The sequence below is a fragment of the Seriola aureovittata genome, chromosome 2 (genome assembly GCF_021018895.1).
Source record: "Seriola aureovittata isolate HTS-2021-v1 ecotype China chromosome 2, ASM2101889v1, whole genome shotgun sequence".
Lineage (NCBI taxonomy): Eukaryota > Metazoa > Chordata > Actinopteri > Carangiformes > Carangidae > Seriola > Seriola aureovittata.
In genome coordinates, this window is record NC_079365.1 from 9,319,175 (window position 1) to 9,341,500 (window position 22,326).

Consider the following 22,326-nt stretch of genomic DNA (forward strand, 5'->3'; position numbering starts at 1 on the left):
CCTTTTTTAAAATATTTAAATGAACAGTGTTGGGGCTGAGTGCCACAGTCAAAGATAGGGAAGAACACATTGTGGATTTTTGTGTTTTTGTTGACAACCAGAAAAATGCAGAATAAATCCAGTCTCATCTTTATAAACTACATCAACTACTAAAACTCTTACTGAAACTTGACCGTGAAAGCAGGATATACTAAATGCCAAATGCAGTAGTGCCTAGATTCAGTAGTTGTGCGTCTACATGTTTGTTATTTGTGTGTGTGTGTATCTAAACATAATCTTATTCTATCTGTCGACTGAGTAGGGCAAAGTCATTGTCCTCATTGGGTTAGCTTTGGAGCTAGTGGTGCATATTATTAGCATGGAGACTATCCTCTGTCTGGTCTGATTAATGATGTGGGACAACAGAAGGGAGAGTGGATGGGTCTGTTTCCCAAACACAATAGGCCGCAGTAGACCTACATTTGACTTTTGCTGAAACGCACACACACACACACACACACACACACACACCAACACACACCAGTAATTTGGTGTTGCCTCAGTGGCTGCCTGCCTGATGATGTGGGACCCCTGTGAGCTCCAGCAGGTTATAATGAGAAGAAAGTGATAAAATATATGTGTGTGTGTGTGTGTGTGTGTGTGTGTGTGTGTGTGGATCTGTGCTCCGCCAACTGCCTGACAGAGACCTAGAGACGAGGAGTGAGCCTTACCCGTGCAAATGGCTTCACAAATAGACATCTAATCCTGAGAGGTCTGTCTGAGGACTGGACTGGAAATTCTCTGCAGAAGGGACAGAATCATGATGTCGATCGGCATCGAGCTTCACAAATCTCTGTGGAAGTGACTGTGATGATACTGGCCGACAGCTGCGAAGAATCCACAGAGCGCTCGATGGACTTGGCATGTCTGTGGGAGCGTGAGCGTGCTTGGCCTTAAATGTTTATAGTCCGTGTTGCACAACAAAGAAGAAACATCAATGCCTACACGAGCTCATGTCGAGCATCACTTATGTTGTAAGAAGCTCCGCACCCTGCTGTTGCTTGGAAGTGTCCGTTTCATAACCTGGTGTTTTTACTGTCACTGACACAGCACTGCCCCACTGGCTTATTTTTAATAGTGCTCAGCTTTCTTGTCAACACCCTTTATGGTTGCACAATACCTGAGATGTGGGGTTTATTAGAACATCTGCCACATCAGATTCCTTTCTTAGATGGCTTTGTGACTCTGATAAATGTAACTGATTCTTTTATCTGTGTGTGGGCTGGTGCTGACTACGTGTAAACATCAGTCAGACAGGTGTGCTGTGCCGCTCATGTCCATTATTTAGCCCGTAACTTTGAGTTCATCGTGGCATTTTAATTTCTTTTTAATATAGTTTAAATATCAGTATATGTTACATTTTGTAACTTAATTAATGTCTGTATTATTTTTAGTAGTGTTGCAGTGTTGGTGCATTTAACTGCATATTAATCTATTTATTGAGTCATTTGTTTATTTTTGGTTTTGGCAGTTTCAGTCCTTTCAGTCAAAGCAATGTCTAATCGTGGCCTCTCGTTGCATAAGAGATCTCTTCTCTGATTATTTCATATGGAGATTTGGCCCAAACTGTATTAATAGTATCATATGAATATTATTTCACAATTTAAAAAAAAAAAAAAAAAAAAAAAAAAAATATTGAGAAAACGTCACATTGAATAAAAAAAAATGTCTTTCATATTTATCTTGTGACCCCTCAAATTCATCCTCTCAACCCTTTGGAGCCCCCGACGCCCAGTGTGTGAACCACTGAGGTAGAACTAGAAGGAACTGAGTACCTTACCAAGCTACTGAAGGTGAAACCAATATAAGTCAGTGAATCTCAATATGGGTGTTGCAGATTAAACTAAGCAATATTAGAAAGTGCAGTAAAAGCACTGACAACTTCCATAACACAGTGTTAATTGTACAACAGTGTATGACTTTCTTTCTGATGTTTGACTAGAAGTTGACTGTGACAGAGTTGTATTAATCCTCTGGCTGCCATCTGTTGTTTGACCTCCTCCTTACTGGCGCACAACCAGCTTCCACAGGTCGTGTGTGTGTGTGTGTGTGTGTGTGTGTGTGTGTGTGTGTGTGTGTGTGTGTGTGTGTGTGTGTGTGTGTGTGTGTGTGTGTGTGTGTGTGTGTGTGTGTGTGTGTGTGTGTGTGTGTGTGTGTGTGTGTGTGTGTGTTTCCATGCTCAATAACGTGGTGTATTTGTTTGTGTGTGCAGCCCATGACTGTCAGTCAGCCATCATGGACCAGACGAGGGAGGGTGGAGGTTGTCATTAGCAAGGCCCAGCATAGGCCTCGTTTAGGGTTAATAGGGTCATGCTCCTGCCAAAGGTGCACATGTGGGACTTATTTTAGTCCAGAGGTTAGCCTGGCAGAGGGGGTTCGGTAGTTTTCGGGTCCACTAGCTAAGTGGGCATCCATCATGATCATATTTCAGAATGCTTTCATTCATTGAGTCAGCACTAGTGTCTAAGCCATTACAATTCAGGAAGCTGACTGAAAATCAGGACATGGTGGATCTGAAAAACCAGTGTGGAGAAATAACGAGCAATTGGCAAAGAAAAATAACTTGTTCCTCAGGGTTTGACCTAAGTTTATTAAATAGAAAAACAACCATTCCTACTGTTTGGTCATATGTTGACTGAGCTTCTAAACACTTTTGTGTTCCATTGACTTCCATTCAAACAAGAGGAGAATGGGAGAAGATCACATCTGTCTGTGTAGAAGAGTTAAAGCTCAATGAATGTTGCTGCATTTGTGGAATATAAACAGTTTTGACCAACAGAAGGAGTCAACAGTTCTGGCAGCCTGGCATCAGTTGGGACTCTGTAATTGTACTGGATATATTCTCAATAACATGCAAATTAAAGAAGAACTGTATGGTTTTCACATCTTTGGAAATATGCTTATTATTCTTACCAGGAGTTTGACGAGAAGATTGATACCACTCTCATCTTTTGACAGTAAATATAAAGCTTCCACCAACAAAGTTAGAATAGTATAAAGACTAAAAACTGGCAAACAGCTAGCCTGGCTCTCTTCGAAGGTAATAAAGTCAACCTACGAGCACCTCTAAAACACACAAATTAACACATTATGACTTATTTAATCTGTACTAAAACCAAAGTGTAAAAATAGCTTTGTCATGGTTTTGACGGGGGTTACGTGACTATTTAATGGCCTGGCACGGTTACTTCCTGGAGTCTTATCCTCAGTATGAGGTTGCAATCAGCAGAGACTCAAAAAAAATCTTTCTGTTACTTTTGGACAGATCCTGGCAGGTTGTTTCCCCCTGTTTCCAGACTTAGAGCTAAGCCAGAAGTTTCAAACTATGAGGTGTGCCTCCCTAGCAGGGCACAGGAGAGTTAAAAGTGGGGCATGGAGGGAGAGAGCGAGTGGAGTGCAAAATGGTTTGAGAAGGAAAATGGTGTCAGTCATATGCTACAACTTTGACTTTCAGTGGATCCCAATCGAGTTGAACACTGTGGTACATTTTGGAGCGACATGTCGGACAGTCGTCTTTAACATCGTCACCAAAACACAAAATGGAAGAATGGTGCAGGGAGCATTGCAGCCCAAATACTATGCTTAATTCTTTCTATTTGTTTTTCATTAAATTTGTCATTCTTCTGTATATATTCAGCATTGTGCACAAGTTTTATGCACCTTAGATGTTTAGATTCTTATCTATCATGCAATACCATCAGAGAGTCCCCTGATCAGCCCGAAAATTCATTCTGCAACAACACCTGATATAAAGCCAGAGTCGTAAAGAACTATCTTCAGATACGAGAGGAACTCGGAGTCCTGCAACAGATGGTGTGGCCCCCATATAGCCCTGACCTCAATATCGTGGAGTCAGTCTGGGATTGCACGAAGAGACAGAAGACACTGAGACAGCTTAAATCCACAGAAGAGCTACAATATGCTTGGAACAACCTACCTGCCAAGTACCTTGAAAAACTGTGCACAAGTATACTTAAGAGTTCTCTTAAGAACTAGTGCCGTTCAATAGGCAAAGGGTGGTCACACCAAATACTGGTTTGACCTGCAGGTTTTTTTCTGTCTACTGCACTTTGTACAAATAAAAATGATTCACAGTATTATTTTTGAAGAGTTGGTAACATTTTTACACTGTCTCATTGTCCAGGTATATGGTCCAGTCATGGATAATGAGAGCCATCCGTCTAAAAAGCTTTTGCCAAGTTCAATCAGAGGGGCTTAAGATTGAGGTCGATAGTCTTAATGAAACATGTTTGTTCTCTCCCCTGTCGTCATGCCTAAATATGTGATCTGTGCTGCCGCTGTATTTTTACACCCACTCCACTGCTGTTGTTGTCTCTTTTTCCACTCTTGCGTCACGGCAGCTTGTTCTTAACTATTCTCAGTGATATTTCTGACGGTCTTCATGGCATGAGTCATCCCGTTTCACTGCAATTTTGTCCTGAAATAGGTTTGAATTGCGACAGCATCAGTCTATTCCTTTTAAGAGACAGATTTTTGGCTCCTTAATGGAAAAAGGTTAAAGCAGAGTTGTGGTAGTGTGGAGGCGGGCATAATATGAGATGCTCTTCCTGAGCTGCTGTGTGGGATGTGTACAGTTTGCGGTTGACAGCTTCTCTTTCATAAGTTCTTGTCTTTATGTCCCCTGAAGAAATCTTTTATTATACTTAGAAGATAGAAGATGTCTAAACACCTCTTTGTCAGGCTTTATTATGATTGTATTTCACTAACAACTTTCAACAACAGAGATTAAAGTAAAGACGTATTTCTATTCACTTCCAAAACACTAGACAGAACATCCTGCCTTGACACAATAGCCTTACAGTCCTGGCAGGTATGGACAGTTCCTCTCAACGTTGTTTAAATCCCACAGCTGGGGAAGCATCCAAGGTCACTCCTGCTCAACACACCAGACTTCTCAGTGATTTGTGTGGTGTCTAATTTGTTCTCCATATGGTCCATACACACACATGCACAGGAACATAGTACATATTGACTAAAACTCCATACACACTGACTCTTACACGCACGTATACACACAGCTCAACCCTCTTATTCCATCTCTCTTCTTCCAAGCTGCTAATATAAACTGGGCCACATACACTCTACAGCTGCTTGTTACAGAGCAGTTTTTAAGTGCACTTTCAGGTTGGCTGTCCTGATCAACTAGCATTAATCTGCTAGATTGGATTTAATGAGCCACATGGGATTCATCTGCCATTCAGGCCTGTCCTGAGCTCTGAGCACTGAACAGTGTCCCGGTTAAAGTAGGAAACTGAGCGGGATCGAGATGTAGGTGGGAAACCAGACGGAGTTCCTGTGGACGCCTGCTTTCTGCCAGAAACGTAAAGTGTGTTAGCTTTATTAGAGCGTCACCTCAGATTAAGCTACCTCAGAGGAGCGCAGGTTTTACCGAGCAGAGCTCCTCACAGGGGTGGGGCTTTGATGTAGAGGAAATAAGGTTTGACTCCGAGACACAAGGGAGGAGAGCCCACATCATCACAGGTGGAGGTTGAGAAGATGCAGAGGCAGGGTTCTTCAGCACGCTAAACTTTTGAGAATTGCTACTTTCCACTAGCATAAGATGGTGAGAAAAAGTTTCTGAGGGTATCCTTTGGGTCTCTGGGTGCTGTAAATTGGCTGCTGACACCATCTTTGTACACTGAGTTGGTGATCTGTTGCACCACCACCAGAAGGAATGATTATTTTTCCACACACTTTGAAGTCCCTCTTTCTCTGTCTTCATCCCCCTTTTTTCTCTTGATCTCCCATTTTCACTTTTGCATTGATTCACATCTTCATGGTTCCAACCTTTTGTAGTGCAAAAGGAAACTCACTTTAATTTCAACTAATGAGTGCTGAATTTGAGAGAGCCATATTTTTTAGGGATGAGGCAACCTTTTTCAGGTGAAAATTTGCAATTCAAGTGGTGTGGATAGTAACATTTGTAAAAAATAGGGCAGCAAGGAACATTTAGAGGATTTATTTAGGCTTTTTCTTCTTCAATAACAGCACCTAGAAAGAAAGGAGACTTAAGACTTGGTAAAAGAAAAAAAAGATGCCAATTAGAAAGTTATGTATAATCTGACTTTTCAATGAGTTAATGATCAAAGGACTTCTATGTAAGCTGATCGCTTTTTTCATTTTTCTGAGAAGAGAGGTGTAAAGCAAGAAGTGAGCAATCATGACAGCAGAGACTGTGTATGGTGATTTAAGGTTAACCCCATTGTTATGGATCACATCATATCTCTGAATCAATTTACTGACTGTGCACAGTGATTGGTTGACAGGTGATCGGTGTTGTTGAATGTGAAATGAAATATTCATCTCTACATAGAAGAGGAACTAGACTGGAACAAACTGGATTAAATGGATTAAAAAAGAAGTCAAAGATAATTAAATTCAAATAGACTAAAAAGTCAATGAAATCAAATAAAATTCTAAATGACAGAAGAAATTACACAATTGTTTTCAGAGGCTGAGTTTTACTCCTTGTGACCAGTAAACTGTCCTTTATATGTAAAACTGGTGGAGTGCCCCTTTAATGATGCAGCGCTGAAGTGGATTGCAGACCTGTGGTTTTCCTGCTGTATGACATGTCAAAATGTCTGCCATGAAATAGGTCTGTTGTGTGTTTTGGCTCACAGTCATGTCTTACTGGGACACTAGTTTAACAGTGCCATTGTGTTTGTCATAAATTCCACCTGAGACTTTCCGGCTAACATGTCAAAATGCCATGGAAAAAAATGATGATTCCAGCTTCTTCAATGAGAGCATTTGCCTTCCTTCCTTCATTTCATAGCATTCGAAATTCAATAGCTTTGTTTTTTAAGCAGATTGATATTGAAAATATAATTAGCAGATTAATTGATTGCCAAAATAGTCATTCGCAGGCCTAATGCAATTACTGCTCTCATCTCCTCTCTTGTGTGCTAATATGCAGCTTCTCATGAGATCTAATCATGTATCTAATATCAACCAGTGCCTCAAATCAAGCAATTAATTTAAGCTTCACTGCTTTTCACAAACTAAAAAGAAACAGTTCTCCACATTTCCAACTTTATTTTTCCCTTCAGCAAAATAAAGTTTGTTCTTTTGGTCTGTAGTTTTTCAGATGGAAGACCAATGATCATGCAGGCTTTCTGTGGTCTGATGTAGTTTCCATTTTCATTGTTCATCATCATTTTATTACATATAAAGTAACTGGAAAAAAAAACATTAATGGCAGATATTTCCATCAGCAGATTTTCATACAGTATGTTCACTTGTTTTGAGGTTTACCAGTCTTTCTTCTTTAATAAACTACACCGTCCTATATGCAGCTGACACAAAGCAGTGTGCACCATGGCGGCGCTCCAAATTACTGGTGGGTCTTTCTTGCCATTTGTATTTTCTCTGTGTCTGAGCTCGGCTGGGGCCGGGCCGGTAGTTGACAGCAGATGATCCCTTTTTTAATGAGATTTTTTTCCCTCCCCTCTCTCACGGCACCTCAAGGGAATCATCACAGGCAGATAGAAGCCCTGAACCATGAGCAGCAAAGGCTGGACACAGATAGGACACCAGCAAAGAGACAGACAGGGGGAGAGGAAGAGAGGGGATGGGGGTGACAGCGGGAGGGAGAAAGGGAGAAATTGTAGTCATTTTCATACACTGACAGATGCCTAACTCCTAACTAGCTGTCACTCTCAGTCCTGATGTTCACTTCAGATATTAACATCAACATAAAGTGATACAGTTTGTGCTGGTAGCAGACAGATGAAGCTACATTTTGCTACGATCTATTTTCTTTATGATTTTCCAATATGTAGAGGTTGTTCACTGAGTGTGCAGTAATGGCTCATGACTATGCATAATTGATGTCTTTTGTTTTAGCACTTTGTAATTATCTTCGTATGTCATGTACAATACATTTCAGCTCTGTGGGTTGTCAAGGCGGCGTTCTGAATTAATTTACAGCAAGATCTTAGATTTATAACACATGTCACGCTCCATCCATCCACCCATTCACCCATCCATTATTCATCCATCATATCCAGGTTTCGTCCAGAGCTCATGTGTATGGATCATATTTACATCTATCCAATCATCATTTATCTCTACCTGCTGTTCAGGTTGATGGAGGACCAGACCTTAACCCAGCGTGCATCAGGTAGAGAGGCAGACAGACAAGGACAGACAAACATATTCAGACTTATTTGCAAATTTAGATTTTCCTGTTCACTGAACCTGCATGTCTACCAGAAAACCCACACAAAGATTACCAAACGCAACCAAATATTGGTTATTTTGTTCCCCATCCTTCAGTTATTTTGTTTTATTTGTGGTAGTAGGCCTCTAGGGAGGGTCATGTTGGTCAGACGGTCCACCACATTGGTTCAGAGTGAAATATAAACCTTTCGATGTGTTGCCATAAAACACTGAATTCCCTGTTGACTTTGGTAATCATGACTTTTACTCATTTTTCAGGGTTTTTAGGGTTTTTAGTGAAATATCTTGTCAACTTTTGGATGAATTGCCATGAAATTGGTTACAGTTAACCATAATGGCCAAGGGATGAATCCTACTGACCTTGGTAATTCCCTGACCTTCGCTGCAGTGTCACAGCATGTCAAAGTTATCACTTATTCAGTGAGATATCTCAACATAGACTGGCACAATTTTCTTTTTTTACAAACTGGTTCTCAGGTAATTTATCCGAATAACTTCAGATTGTTCCTCTAGCACCACCATGAAGTTGACATTTGTGGTTTTGAGTGAACCTTCTTTACAACTACTGGATGGATTGCCATGTTGTTCTCAAGATGAATTCAGATAAAATTTTTGTCCAATATTTTGGTTTATGACTGAATATTTGCAAAGCCATTGACATTCCCATCAACCTCAGCTGTGCTTTGTCTTTAGTGCTAATTAGCAAATGCTAGCATACTAACATGGTAAACTAAGATGGTGAACATGGGAAATATTATACCTGCTTAACATCAACATGTTAGCATGGTAACATTAACATTTAGCTCAAGACACCACAATGGCTAAGTGCAGCCTCATAGAGCTGCCGTAATTTGTATGTATGCATTTTCTGTTTGTGTATAGCTCCAAATTTAGTGCATTGCACATATAAATATACACCTCATCCATAATATTGTCCAAATGTAACTCAAACTACTTCTCAAGCACGGTTGCATAATCTGATCCTCAGAGTGTAATTATGGCTGTATTTCATACATTTTTCCAACTATCTAATTAGAATCTAATTACCCAGTATATGCATGTTAACACCAGATGTATAGGGGTCATTTATCTGTCCATTAAACTTGCCATCTCTGTAATGACCATCTAGCTGTACAGCCATTCAACCCCCTCCCTCCATTGTGACTGATGACTTCTGTTCAGCACCAACAAATCATAATGAGCCCATCTGACAACCTTTATGGTTTAGCCTAGAAGCAAAAGCACAATGGGTAGTCCCTCAATGGAAAAGTGAGTAAATTCACCTCAAATTACTTTCTTTACTGTTTAACAGAGACAGTCTGGAGACAGTGGGAGAGAAGAGGTAGAGGTGAGGATTGTGTGAGTGTAAAAGAAAAAAAAAGAAAAGAAAAAGGGAACGTGATTAATGTTGTAGAGTTTGGATAATGGTGTGGTAACCACATCCTCACCATTGTTGCAATCCTACTGCGTGTGTTTGTGTGTGTGTGTGTGCTTACATTGTAGCATGTGGGGTCTGACTTTGAGCAGCTTGCTGCCTTTCAAAAGCCTCCCTGATCATTCCTTTGTTCCTCCTTATTTTCCTGCCCGCTCCCTCCCTCCCTCTCTCTTGGCGTGGCTTCCTCAGAGAGAGGTTGATATATGACATCTGTTTGACTGGAAATGGATTGTGGACATCCCTAGTGGCACATGGAAATGAATCTCCGGTATCTTATCCATGCATTGAGCATCTGGAGGGAGGAAGGAGGAGGTTTGGATTGAAAAAGAAATAACTGAAACTCAACTTGCTCATTCATTGCTGAAGTGTCTCCACAAATTGTCAGCAATACCAGACCAGAGACAGACAGAAAGAGAGAACAGGGGGAAGAAGGAAGCCAGGAAGGGATGAAAAACAGAGGGTGAGAGGGAATCACTCATTGAGAAAAGGAGGGAAAGTGAGGCTGTAAAGAGAGAGGAAGGCCAACATCAAGCCTCATTAAACTGACAGGCTGCTGCCAGAAAGGTTATTGCCTTGTTTCCATCCGAGTGATAGACCGTCTCAAACTCTTTTCTTCCTCCAGCATCCACTTTGACTCTGGTTCCTGTCTAAATGCCCATCCACTGATAAAGCAGAGGAATGAGGCACTTTAGCAGCTTTCTGTTAAAGCCACTAAAGAGAAGGGATTTCCTTTGTCACGGTAAAGTTATTGAACCCCTTTCGCTCGCAGTATTCTGTTGAATGTTAAGTCAGAATACAGAGGATGTTCAGATCATATGCCTTGAAAGCCTCACTGATGGGACAAGTGGCTTGGCTTCCTCACAGAGAGGCTGATATATGACATCTGGTTAACTGGAACTGGATCGTACACATGAAGAGAATTCAAGGAAGAGGAGTATTTGCGACTGCTAGGGGAATTTGAGATTTTCTCTGTTTTTCTGTGTAGTAATGTGCCTCACCTCCCTCATCTAAAAGTTAATTCCAGTTTATTACAACTTGGGCTTATTTTTATAGCTTTGGTCACCATTTCTATTGGTTATGATAACATTGTACTAACTAAAGTAATTGACAGTAATGGGAACAACGGTGACATTTCAACAAGTTGAACAGTTTAGCTATATGATCTGAGCCAGATAATGAACCCTCAGTGCACCAGTAAAGCGTGTCATCAGGGCAAGCAAGGCAAGCAGTGCTTGCTCAGTTAAAGCTAAAAATAGACATCAATTTGAACGATACCGAAATGAAAGCAATATCTACATGTGATCTCAAAACAGCCTTCTGTCCCATAAAGAGTCTGATGCCTGTTCGCATTCATGTTGTAATTTACTGCCCTTTTGCAGTGGTAGCAGGCTGTTGTCTCTAAAAGCTAGCTTGACCACCAGCCGCTATATCAATAGTTTCTGTCATTTTTGTCTGTGTGACGTGTCTCTTTGGCAAGACTGGGTTTGTTAAACGGAGAGCAGCATTTTTTGGCCATTTGGGCATTGAGGATAATCCTGGGATCTTTGATGGGTGACCAGCTCTAACCAGTGTGCTTGTCAAGCTGTCCTTGACTCAGTTTGTCCTGTTCTGAGATCAGTTATTGCATGCATTATACGCATGCAGATGTGCAAACTAAACTAAACTTCAATATTACAAAATTACTTCCACCAGAGTCTATCAAAATTATAATAGAGAAAATAACATTAGACTCTTTTAAGAGGCGATTGTCATGCTAGAAGCATTGTGATGCTGTAGCTTCTTGGGCAAAGCGGTTTGAGCAAAATGCTAAACTCAGCAAGCTGACACTTTTTCACCTTCCACAATAGTCCTCACATATTCACAATGAGACATTATCTCCTGGCAACATAGTGTAGTTCAAGCCTGGATATGAGGAGCATTTTAAAGAACAAGACTATTCCTAGCAGCTTAGTGAATAAGGTACAGTGGTGCTTTGAGCTAAATGCTAACACCACCATGCTAACATGCTTATAGTGATGATGCTAACATGCTGATGTTTTGTAGATAATGTTTACCATGTTGACCATTTTAGTTTATAATGTTAGCATGATGACATTTGATAGTTAACATTTAAGTGATATAATGCATATAATGGATTTAACATCTACACTAAAGCTTTTGTTGTTGTGGAGCAGGAATCATTGTTCCACAGCAGCAGTCACTGACCTTTGCCTATTTTCCACTGAATAGAGATACACATGATGGTCCAGTTAACACATGTTGTACACCACATGTGAAGTCTTCACTGAATTAAAACAGCAGGATCAGTTCAAATTAGTTTACCAACTACCCTTTGTTGAGGAGGCAGACTTTGAGTCTGGACACCGGGTGTTTGTGTGCATTCACACTCACGGTCTTCAAATTATGGAGTGATGGGCCGTTAGCTGGTGCTATCTCATTTTCCATTTCATTTCCCCAACTTAAATCCCCTCCCACCCCCCCCAAAGCTCATCCTTAAACAGTGTCTGCATTATGCATGGACCAGAAAGTGTATCATAGTAGATATGAAATATGCATGAGCCCTTGTGCTACGACTCCCCTCCCCATGCCCTTATTCCTTCCCCCCAAAGGAAGGAATCGTTTTGTGTTGTCTGATTGGGTTAGGGGCTAGGATCAATGAATTGTTTTTGTGTGTGCCTGCATGTGTGTGTGTGTGTGCCCCCGTCTGTGAGGTTGCGTGTGGTATTTTCTTCAAATGGCAGCAGAAATGAAAAAGGAAATATAGGTTTCCAGAATGGATCGTGGTGACAGGGAAGTAGAATATGAAAGAGTGGAAAGAAAATGGAAATTGACTCAAAGGTCGGTATAAGAAAAAGAAAGAAAGGAGAGACAAAAACAAGGGCGACAGATCATCAAACAGAAGGAGACTCTTCTGGGGGCTGTCAATAGAAGCAATATCCACTGATTGATTGTGTCACTGTGGTTCACAGAGCTGATCCCTGGAGACCTTGTGTGTGTTTTTGTGTGTGTGTTGGGGTGGGATGGGGTGGAGGTCTAAGGGCCTCAGCTGTTGTCAGAACAGGGGGCCACACGCCTATTTTGGAAACACTCCAGCAATCCCATATTGTGAAACCACAGTCACCACAAATGGAGTGGCTCCATTTTGTGGGATTTTTTTTTTTTGCTCCTCCACCCTGTTCTCAATTTATGATTCTATTTGTTTGGGCTCACGGGAGAGGGAGGCTATGGCTTTTTAATGACACTGAAGAGCAAAGCATGTGTTGTGTGTATGGTGAGAGGTTTAGCTCTGGAGTGTTACACTTGGAACTGGTTACTGAGGGAGGTTTCCCCCCTGTTTTCCCCCTCTGAGGTCTGAAGAGGGAAAGGACTCGTTGTTAGGATTTACATGGCATGAGGCTGTCAGCCACAGTTCATCAATGTGGCTGTGGTGATAAACAAAGGCAACATCTCACCCACGCAGTCCCACAGTTGTACACACACGCACACACACAGCAGAACCTGGCACGATCAACACTGTACACAGATGGCACAAACACAAACCTTTTATGGGGATATCTGTTTTGAAATTTATGGTTAGATCAGAATTACAGCTGGAGCAAGACATGCCTACGTCACTCAGGCATTACTGAGGAAGTCAATGACTATGTATCACTATGACACTCATACACAAATATGACCCCACGCACAGATAATCCAAACAGGTCAGGGTTCACCCAGGCCATGGCCTAATCAGACATGACTGTGTGTGTGTGTGTGTGTGTGTGTGTGTGTGTGTGTGTGTGTGTGTTCGTCTGACTTCATGATACCTTCTTTGTCTGTGATGAGATGGTATGTTTCATGCCCAACATGAAAACCTACTGCAGATGGACCGTATGCAATCACAGCAAGTGGCTGATTACTCAGGTTTGTGTGTGTGTGTTATAGTGTGTTTTTGTGTATTTGTGGGTGACTTGACTGTGTGCGTATCTTCAGGACTCCCGCCGAGCATTTCTCGTACATGGTTGATGATGTGATGACCCTGACTGTTATCTGATTCACCAGGCAGTTGAAATTTTAGACACTTAGCAGACAGTCTTCTCAAAAACAACTACAAACCAGCTTTCAGAGTTTAACTCTCTCACTGAAGAGTCTTTAACAGCACTTGGCTGTAAAAATACGTATTTGGCTGGAATATCTGGAATATTTCCCTCTTTGAATTGTAACTTGTGTATGAAAGGACAGTATTTGGAAATAATAATATCATAAATTATTAAGATGTTGAGTTTCCAGATATAAATGATCGAATTGGGAGCAATAATTTTAGTTGGTTGTAAGTCTAACAATATTATTCTGTAGAGAGAAAATGTATGGGTTGTAGAAAATATAAAGTACTTTCTAGCTGATATCGGAAGAGGAAAAAAGCTTGAAAACATCGTAGAGACACGTGGACATGTTCTGTAAATCATTTATATAAATAAGGAATAATTGTGGCCCAAGGATGGACCCATGGGGAACACCACATTGTAATCATGCTTAGGGAGATGGCAAGACAGCCAGCATCCATCAATGGGGCAACAAGGAAAGGGCTTAGTAGAGGTGGATTTGAGTACTTTGGCAGGTGTTTATGTTTGTGTCTCTGTCTGTGGACAGATTTGTGAGTGTGATAGCATCACAACCCAGAAAGATAAGTCACGAACCATTAAGTTTCGTTACTGATGTATACTTGAGATTAAAATGAAGGCTGATGAGTTCAGTATCCTTGTGTGCCAGAGGAGTGACCCAGAGAAGCAGTAAATGTATACAAATTTGTATATTGAGTGTTTGTGTCTCAATCAACGATAGAGAGTTGCTGAATTTACACTTATTCATATGAGAATGTGACATAATTTTTTTAGATACATCTTTTTTTTTTTTTCCTTTTTGTCCTTAAATGGTATAAATGATAAAGTCTATTTCTTGTTGCATCCCTCCCTGTATCTCCTGAAAAGTTCTGACTTAAATCAGATGAAATCTCATTATCTATTGAAGAATTCATTATGTCTTCATTGTACCTCAAGCTCTTTACATTCACCTCTCCCACTCTTCATCCCATGTTCTCATTAAAAAACCATGCAGTAATTCTACTAAAGTTATGGGAGCAGAGCGAGTCTTTATCATCATGCGGACGGCTGTGTTTGCTTTATTCTAATACACTGTCTTCCTGTTTGGTTTGACTGACAGCTCTGACAGCCACGGTGAACAGGTTATTAGCTTGTGTCTAGTCTGTTGGAGGTGGACTGGACAGTTAATAATGACACAGTGACTAACTGGGTCAGCTAAAATGAATGTGGGAGTGTGTGGATGTGCTGTGAATATGTGTATGTGACCACACACCCAGAGGTTTAAGACCCACTGAGGGAATGAGAGGGGAAACTGATTGAAAAATGAGACAAGAGGAGCAAAGACGGGATTAAAAAATATAGAGGAAAGAAGACCCCTTATGAACTTAATGGCTTGATCTTCCTCTGCCTTGAGCTCACTCCTCTGAGTAGGTTTGTGTGTCAGTATGTGTGTATGTGTGTGTCCATAGCGATGCCTCTTCACTGTAAGCAGGAATTTTCATGGGCTTTGCTTGTGCAAGTGAAACAGCTGGGCACTGTGAAATATAAGCCCTCCTCTAAGTAGAAGGATTGGCCCTCAAGAGCTCTGCAAAGATGTTGTTAACTCATGGAAGACTCTGTGTGTGTTTGTATGTGTGTGCGCGCTCGCTCGCTCATGGAATTAAAGTGTGATTGGCTGTTATTGTGAAAGTCAGCATCTCTTCTCCTTCCCCTCTCCGGACTTTTTGAGTGCTTCTACCCTTCCTTTTATTTCCTCACTTTTCCATTCCCCTCCTCTCTTCTTCTCGGTCCACGTGAAGCACAAACAGATCGGAAACAGCTGTGAAAATTATTTTGTCTAATAAGCTCCAATCTTGGCTTCTTGGTTAGCTGCAGTGCGATGCCTCAGACTTTGTTTTTTTCCTGTAAAAAAACGCACCCTGCCTTGAAAATCCCTTCAAAGTTTGTAGTGTTGCTTTAACTTTGCTCCCTTTGTTTGTGTGTGTGACTCTGTCTCTACAGGGTTACCCACGTGCAATGGATACCACAGGTTCTGCCAAAAGGCTGACTGCCAGGTCAGAGAGAGGAGAAGAACGGGTGCAAACTCCTTCTTCTCATCCCTCTCTATTTCAGTCTCTTGATTCCTCTCCCAGCCACACAGTCCATTTATTTTCCTCCCTCCTTCCTCATAACTCTGTTTTTATTCTCCTTCAAACAAAAGCATAGATATTTCAGTCTGTCCCTCTCTATGCTTCTTTTTCTCTTTCCTTTTTTTTTTATCTACCCTGCTCCGTCTTTCTTTCTCTGTCCAAATCGCTCTTGGCCGAAGCTCAGCTCGTGGTCTCCGGCCTCACCGCTCCTCTCATCACCCATCGTGCTGTATGAGGGAGAAACGCAGCCAAGCTAATAAGCTAAGGGAGCTGACAGCCAGAGACCATGAGATGATGAGTTCACTGGTGAGCTGTATGGACATACTGGGTCACAAGACAAATTCCAGGCCTTTTTGTGGCTACATGTGATGAACGTGGCTTTGAAGAGTGTCTAGACAACGCACACGCAGCGATTTCATTAAGCAGAGGTTTTGACATTGTGGAGGACTTGGTTTAAATTTTGCAATGTTTGTCTTTATCTGTTTGTCTAAAATAATTTCTGTCTTAGGACTTTGAGAGAAGGGTGCGTTTTTCTTACAGTGTACACCGTCATTTTGATGCTCATCACGCTCTGTTCTGTCTGTAATTATCCAAAACCCATTTTCAGCATGACATAATGACTTCACAATTGACTGAAATAGCTGCAGCCCTCTTTGTGTGAAAACTACTTTCTGTAACCTGCATCTTCTCTGTGTAAGGCTTCCAAAGAGAAATCTATTCACACAGGTAGGCATAGCAACTAATCATGTTTGTACCTCTTTGACTCTTTTCTCTATTTTAACATAGATGATTCTATCCAATTAAAGTTTTGAACAGCACGTGGCTGTCCGGTGAAAATGCGTCTCACTAATGGTTCATTTTACTGTTCTGACAGCTTTACTGTCTTTTATGTCTCCTCATGGTGTGTAGCACACTATATCATCATGATGGTGTCTGATTCTAGACACATTTGTATACATATAATAACTGACCAACAAGAAAAGCCAATTTTAGAGCTCATAACACTGGAGCAACTTGCTACATATACTTGCATACTAATCAGATAAAGCTCATTTTCTTGAGGCTACTTTTTTATAGGGATGGGCATTTCAAGCAAAAATACTATTTGAAATTTGTTTCAAACTGTTAGATTATACTTCGAAGTTCGTCTGCCTGTAGTGTTTTCATATTATTTTACATGTTTGTGTGTTTTGTTTTTTTGCAGACAAGCATTGTTACATGCACAGATTTTCTAATTGTTGACCGAATGACTCTTGAAGACCTAATAAACTGGATCTCTTTAAATTTAAATTTAAATTTTGTCAAGGCAATGTGTCATTGAGTGATTCACACATGCTTTGTGTATACAGAATCAGCTGCATGCTACTGTGCTGTAGTAGCCTAAAACAATCAGCTTGTATTCTTGCTGTGTTTTTGGCCGCCTCAGCTTTGCTCGCTATATGCCTCTGGCCCTCGCTTCCCTTTCTCCGTGGGACGGTAGGATTGATTGATAACTTCATTTGTTCTTGAAGGGAAGAGGGGGATCAGTACATGACTTCTCCTCTCTGTGTGGAGATGGAGGGACGAGGGGGTGTTTTTTTATTTTTTCTTCTCTCTTCCTGGACGCACCTCAGGGCCTCTTCACGCATGTCTTGTTTTTAACAGTGACGAATGGTCTCATTTTTGAAAAGCATTAGGTCGCCGATTAAGAATGTGAGGTGTGAGGGCTTTTTTTGTCGCGGGAGAACTCTTGCATGCAGTCAGGTGATGTCCGTTTTCCTGGTCAGTTCTTCTATTTCCTTCTGAACAAATGGGACCAATTGTGCCTTGCCCAGCATGACTCTCAGCATATTTTGAAGATGATGGTAAGCTTTTGTACCAGATTTGAGTGATGTGGACTGCCGCAGTTCAGTTTCCATAGTAGCAGGAAAGGAAACATGAGATGTTGTGGTTTGTTGCCTGTAACTGATTTAATCTACATCAATGTTTTGAGACGTTGCATGTTATTAAGGTTGGTAACTGGCATTGTAGAAGCATAATTGTCCTTGCCTGAGGCTCTTTTGTTTGCCTTTGTGTTGCTTTATTTGTGTGTATGTCTCTGTGCTTGTGACATGTAAATGTTGAGTGAATACCTGTGTATATACTCAGCAGAAACAACACAAGTCTTGTTGTCAGGTGTGGACAGGCGCCCCCTCTCTTGGCTGCAGCCCTGCTTGTTCTCCAGATATCCCTCAAGATTTACAGCTGTTGAGTCTGGCTATCCCACACTCCTGAGAACAGTAGGTGCACAGTGTGAGCACCAAAGAAGAAGTGATGACATTCTGCCCACATCACAGTTGCTTACAGTGCCAGAAACCTCAGCCTCAGACTGCGTGGAGATAGATCGCTCTTTCCTGTGTTCCGTTTCTCTTCCTGTATTTATTTGACATATGACTGGCAGGGAGGGACGGTGAGGGGGAACCTCCCTTCAGAGTCGGCCATTTTGGGCTATGGTTAGTTTAGGATTTGGCATCCAGAGACACATTACAAGGACGCAGTCAAATTGGGCTGATTTAAGTTATCCATTGCTCACTGAATGTACATTAGTCCGACTTTTACGGAGGAGGGATTTTGACAAGTGCTCTAGCAGATGTTTCCATACACTGGTGCCCCTGTGGACTTGCAGGATGGAGAGTAGACTGATTGACTGCTGACGAGGGAATACTACACTAGTACTCTACTGTAAGCTTTAAGACCAGTCATTGTACAACTGAATACATCAAATTTACATAAAGCCAGGGTAATTTTTTTCAGCCTGCTGACGCAAGAAGATATCAAATTTACATCCATTCTTATTATTCGTCTTCTGGATTCTCTTTTCCGTAACTTAGCTTGAGAATCCAGTTCTGACAATTCAATTGACAGACTGTATATAAATGGCCTGATGGAAAGGCCTAGTTTTTGGTTAATACCTGACAAATCAAGGCGCTCCATCACAGTGATGAAAATGTCCCTTACATCCAGTATTGCCATAAAGGAGTAGGTCATTAAAAGTATAGTTTGATATTTTGGGAATTTGCCACGAGAAGTCACTGCTCCTGGTCAGGAGATAGTCCAGGACATGAACCCTTGTAAAACAGAAACGTTTGCAGCTTTTATCCTAAGCTACGCTAACCATCTCCTGGCATATTTTTTCAAATTTACTGAGGGTCACATGGGACCAGTATCAGTTTTCTCATTTAAATGGAAAGCAAACAAGCATATTCCTCAAAATGTTGCACTATTTCTTTAATTTGCAACACTGCCCACAATGTCTTAAAACAACAAGAAACGTAAAAGCGATGATCAACAAAGGTCATTCTTGACCTCGAAAACAGAAAATTTGACAAAAAAGCCCTCTTATTATCGTTTTCCTGAGCTCTTACATTCGAGCTATAAAACGGCTATGGCTGTGATCCAAGGCTAGTGAGTTGAAACTACAATTTTAAAGGTCAAGAATGAACTTTCATGCTTATCTTTTAAACCAACGTCAATGAAAAATGTTAAAGATGAAATCTTAACAGCTACTGCACTGAACAGATCTGTCTCCATGACCAGGGCTGGACCTGGACAAAAAACTGGCTCTGGCCTTTTTGCTTCAGGTGGACCACCACAGTGTAGATGCATTATTATATATACTTTTAATTCTTGTTATTGCACCATAATTAAAAAATGCAAATGGCAACTGGCCTACAAATGTAAAGTTTTTACAGTGGAAAGGAAAATTTCCGAAATGGTCTTTGATTTACAAAGGTTTTGTCAAGTTGAAAGATTGTTACCTCAGTAAAAACAGTACAGAAAAAAAATCTGTACTTGTCCAAGTATACACGTGTATTGTCTTGCACGGTAAAGAAAAAGCTTCTTATGTTTGTATGTATGTAAAGTTGACTCTGCTTCCTGTTCCCACATGGTGTCAGTACAGAAAACTGCCAGAACATTTATGGGTTAAGTGCATGTGGGGAAGGAGTTTAGGAAAAACGCTGACTGCTGTTGGCAGGCAGTGGGAGGGGTTAATTTTGTGGACTGTTTGCCCTCTCAGCAACCAGCTTGGTGGTCACTCCTGATTGCATTTGTCTGTTGAAAAACTCTGTCGTTCTCGCACTTCCTCCTGGTGTTTAACTCACGCTCGCCGCTCTCACCCTGCTGACCATCTGCAAGCAGGATCGCTCGTCTCCTCCTCATCACCTCACCTCAAGGCAATCATTTCTTTCCCCTCTCCTCGCTCTCACTCACTGATCTGAGAGAGATGAAAACAGACTTTTTCAATTAGGGAGAGCCGTTGAAAGTGTTTGCTTCAGGCTGCCGCACTGCTGCTGCTCTCTCTGCCCCCCCTGAGATCCTCTTGCCATTTAGTGTGTTTCTTTCCCCCCTCCACCTCATTCCCAGCACAGCTAGGGGGGAAGCGGGAAGCGGTGAGTAACTTTTAAATATTTCTATCCTTTTCATTCAGCTGCTGATTTGTTCGTGTCGGCGTCTGAGGTGCTGATTGGCGGAGAAGAGTTGTCTTTGGCAGGGTGTCAAGATTTTCCCCTGGGTAGTGTAAATTTGGCGTTCTTACACCTTCAGTCCGCATAGCTAATCTCCTCAGTGGCTGGATAGTTTTCTTAAGGACACTGTTGACTTATCTTGACCATTTAGATTTTATTGAATGTTTTAATTTAAGCAAGGCATGCATACTGTGACAGTTTGGCCAGTCTATGGTGTGTGTGTGCTTTATATCTGCCAGCATCTGTGTGCTTTCACGTGTGTGATGATAATTGTAAGTGATTGTGCCTGAGAGTCAGTGTGCATTTGTGTCTCTGAATTTTACAGTGAATTACGACTGACCAGTGACAACTGAGTAAAAGCGTCACTTGAATCTTGTCTTTCCATTCCCTCGGGTGCTGCTTTGTTGGGCTGCCAATGTAGTTGTCAGGAGTGGGTGGCTTTATCTTTAGACAAGAGAGAAAAAAGATGGAAGTGAGAAAATGTGTGTCAGGGGAGTAAGAAAGAAGAAGAAAAATGGCTAAAGGTGGAGTGATAGATTGAATTAGAGGGATCGGGGAATAAAAAGCAAGTGAGCGAAAGAAGGGAGAAGAGGAAAAGGCAGTTGAGAGGCAGCGCCTTGTCATCTCAGCTGTTGTGATTTAAGTGGGCTGACAGCACACAAATCTCCCAGTGTCTCACAGCTGTGCGACATGCCTTCCCTGTTTTTATTTTTAACCCGGACACCTATATCAGGCTGCTAGGTCCAGGAAGCGTACAGACTATTGTCTCCAAAGCTCTGCATGCGTGGTTCCATGTGTATGGGTCTGCATGTGCCAGGCGGATGAGTGTTTGTGTGACTGTATCACTGTATGCCTATATATGTCCATGCTATGAGTTTCCCTACCAGGCAATATCGAGGACTCCTTTCCCTAAAGCCTCCGGTGTGTGTTCTGCCTCAAATCATGTCAGATGTGACAAGAACAGTTTACATGTGCGGGATCCAGCGCTGGCTCAACAGTCTTTTATTGACCATGGGAGTGTGTCCGTAAATTGCCAGAGTGCATTCCACACAGACATGCTGCCAGCTCTGTTGATGGCACCCTTGTGTGAGAGGCTAGTGAACAACAAGTAAAGGGAGGAAAAAAGAGGCTTGGAGTTAAAGCACAGTGAGTCCTGCAGCTTCCTGCACCCCGTGCACCTCGCAGTGTCTCTGCACCTGGGCTGCGAGCACCCACCCACAGCGACAACACCTACAAAAAAACAGCCTCTGCGCTGACTGATTTAAACATGTTGCTAGGGAACATATTATGTAGTTCTGTGCGTGAATAGGAAAATCAAATCATCAGTGGAATTACAAGATAAAATGGATTTGTTGACATGGAAAGACCTGCCCTCTCATCCTTTTACCACTTCCTTCCAGACCTCAAGACAAACATCCTTCATGTCAAAGTTTCTCAGGAATAAAGAAGGACAAAAAAACTGCTGAGCTCACTAAAGCAGGAGGAAGATGAACATTTGGAGTCAGGGAGGGAGGGGGGTAGAAAACAGAAGGATGAATGGATTGAATTCTGCAAGTGGGTCTTTAGTCACTCCTCAGGCAGTGAGTGTGGCAATTGATTTGGTAAGCGAGTGGTCACATCACCCACCCCCACGCCCCCAACCCTCTCTCTGCTGCCAAACCCTCGGCCTACATTTGAGCTGTGAAGGAGGACCAATCAGTGTGCAGGAACTGGCTCACAGCAGTGTATCAACTTAGAGCTGCATTGATCAGTCCCATTGATTTTAATACTAATTACATTTCATCATCTGAATCTCTTAAAGGGATGTAATTGTGTTGCACATTCACTTTTTGTTTGTTGTAGCCCCAGGAAAAATTTTTCCTTTCTGGGTTTTTTTTCCTTTACAAAAACACTATCAACAGTGCACCATTTCGTCTTCTGTCATACCTCTATTCTCTTTAAACAGCATCAAAATT

At 41.6% G+C, this 22,326-nt stretch overlaps 1 protein-coding gene across 2 annotated transcripts in view; it reads left to right on the forward strand.

Annotated features, from left to right (window-relative positions):
* The window catches only part of prickle2b (prickle homolog 2b), an 89,224-nt gene that overhangs the window by 16,876 nt on the left and 50,022 nt on the right, over nt 1–22,326 (forward strand). Inside the window, exon 1 of one of the 2 annotated variants that reach the window (XM_056391087.1) lies at nt 19,994–20,296. The exons of the other annotated variant lie outside the window; for it this stretch is intronic. The gene's annotated coding sequence lies outside the window, so the exon portion shown is untranslated. Of the gene's footprint in view, nt 1–19,993; nt 20,297–22,326 lie in introns of those variants that run through there. 2 annotated transcript variants of the gene reach the window in all.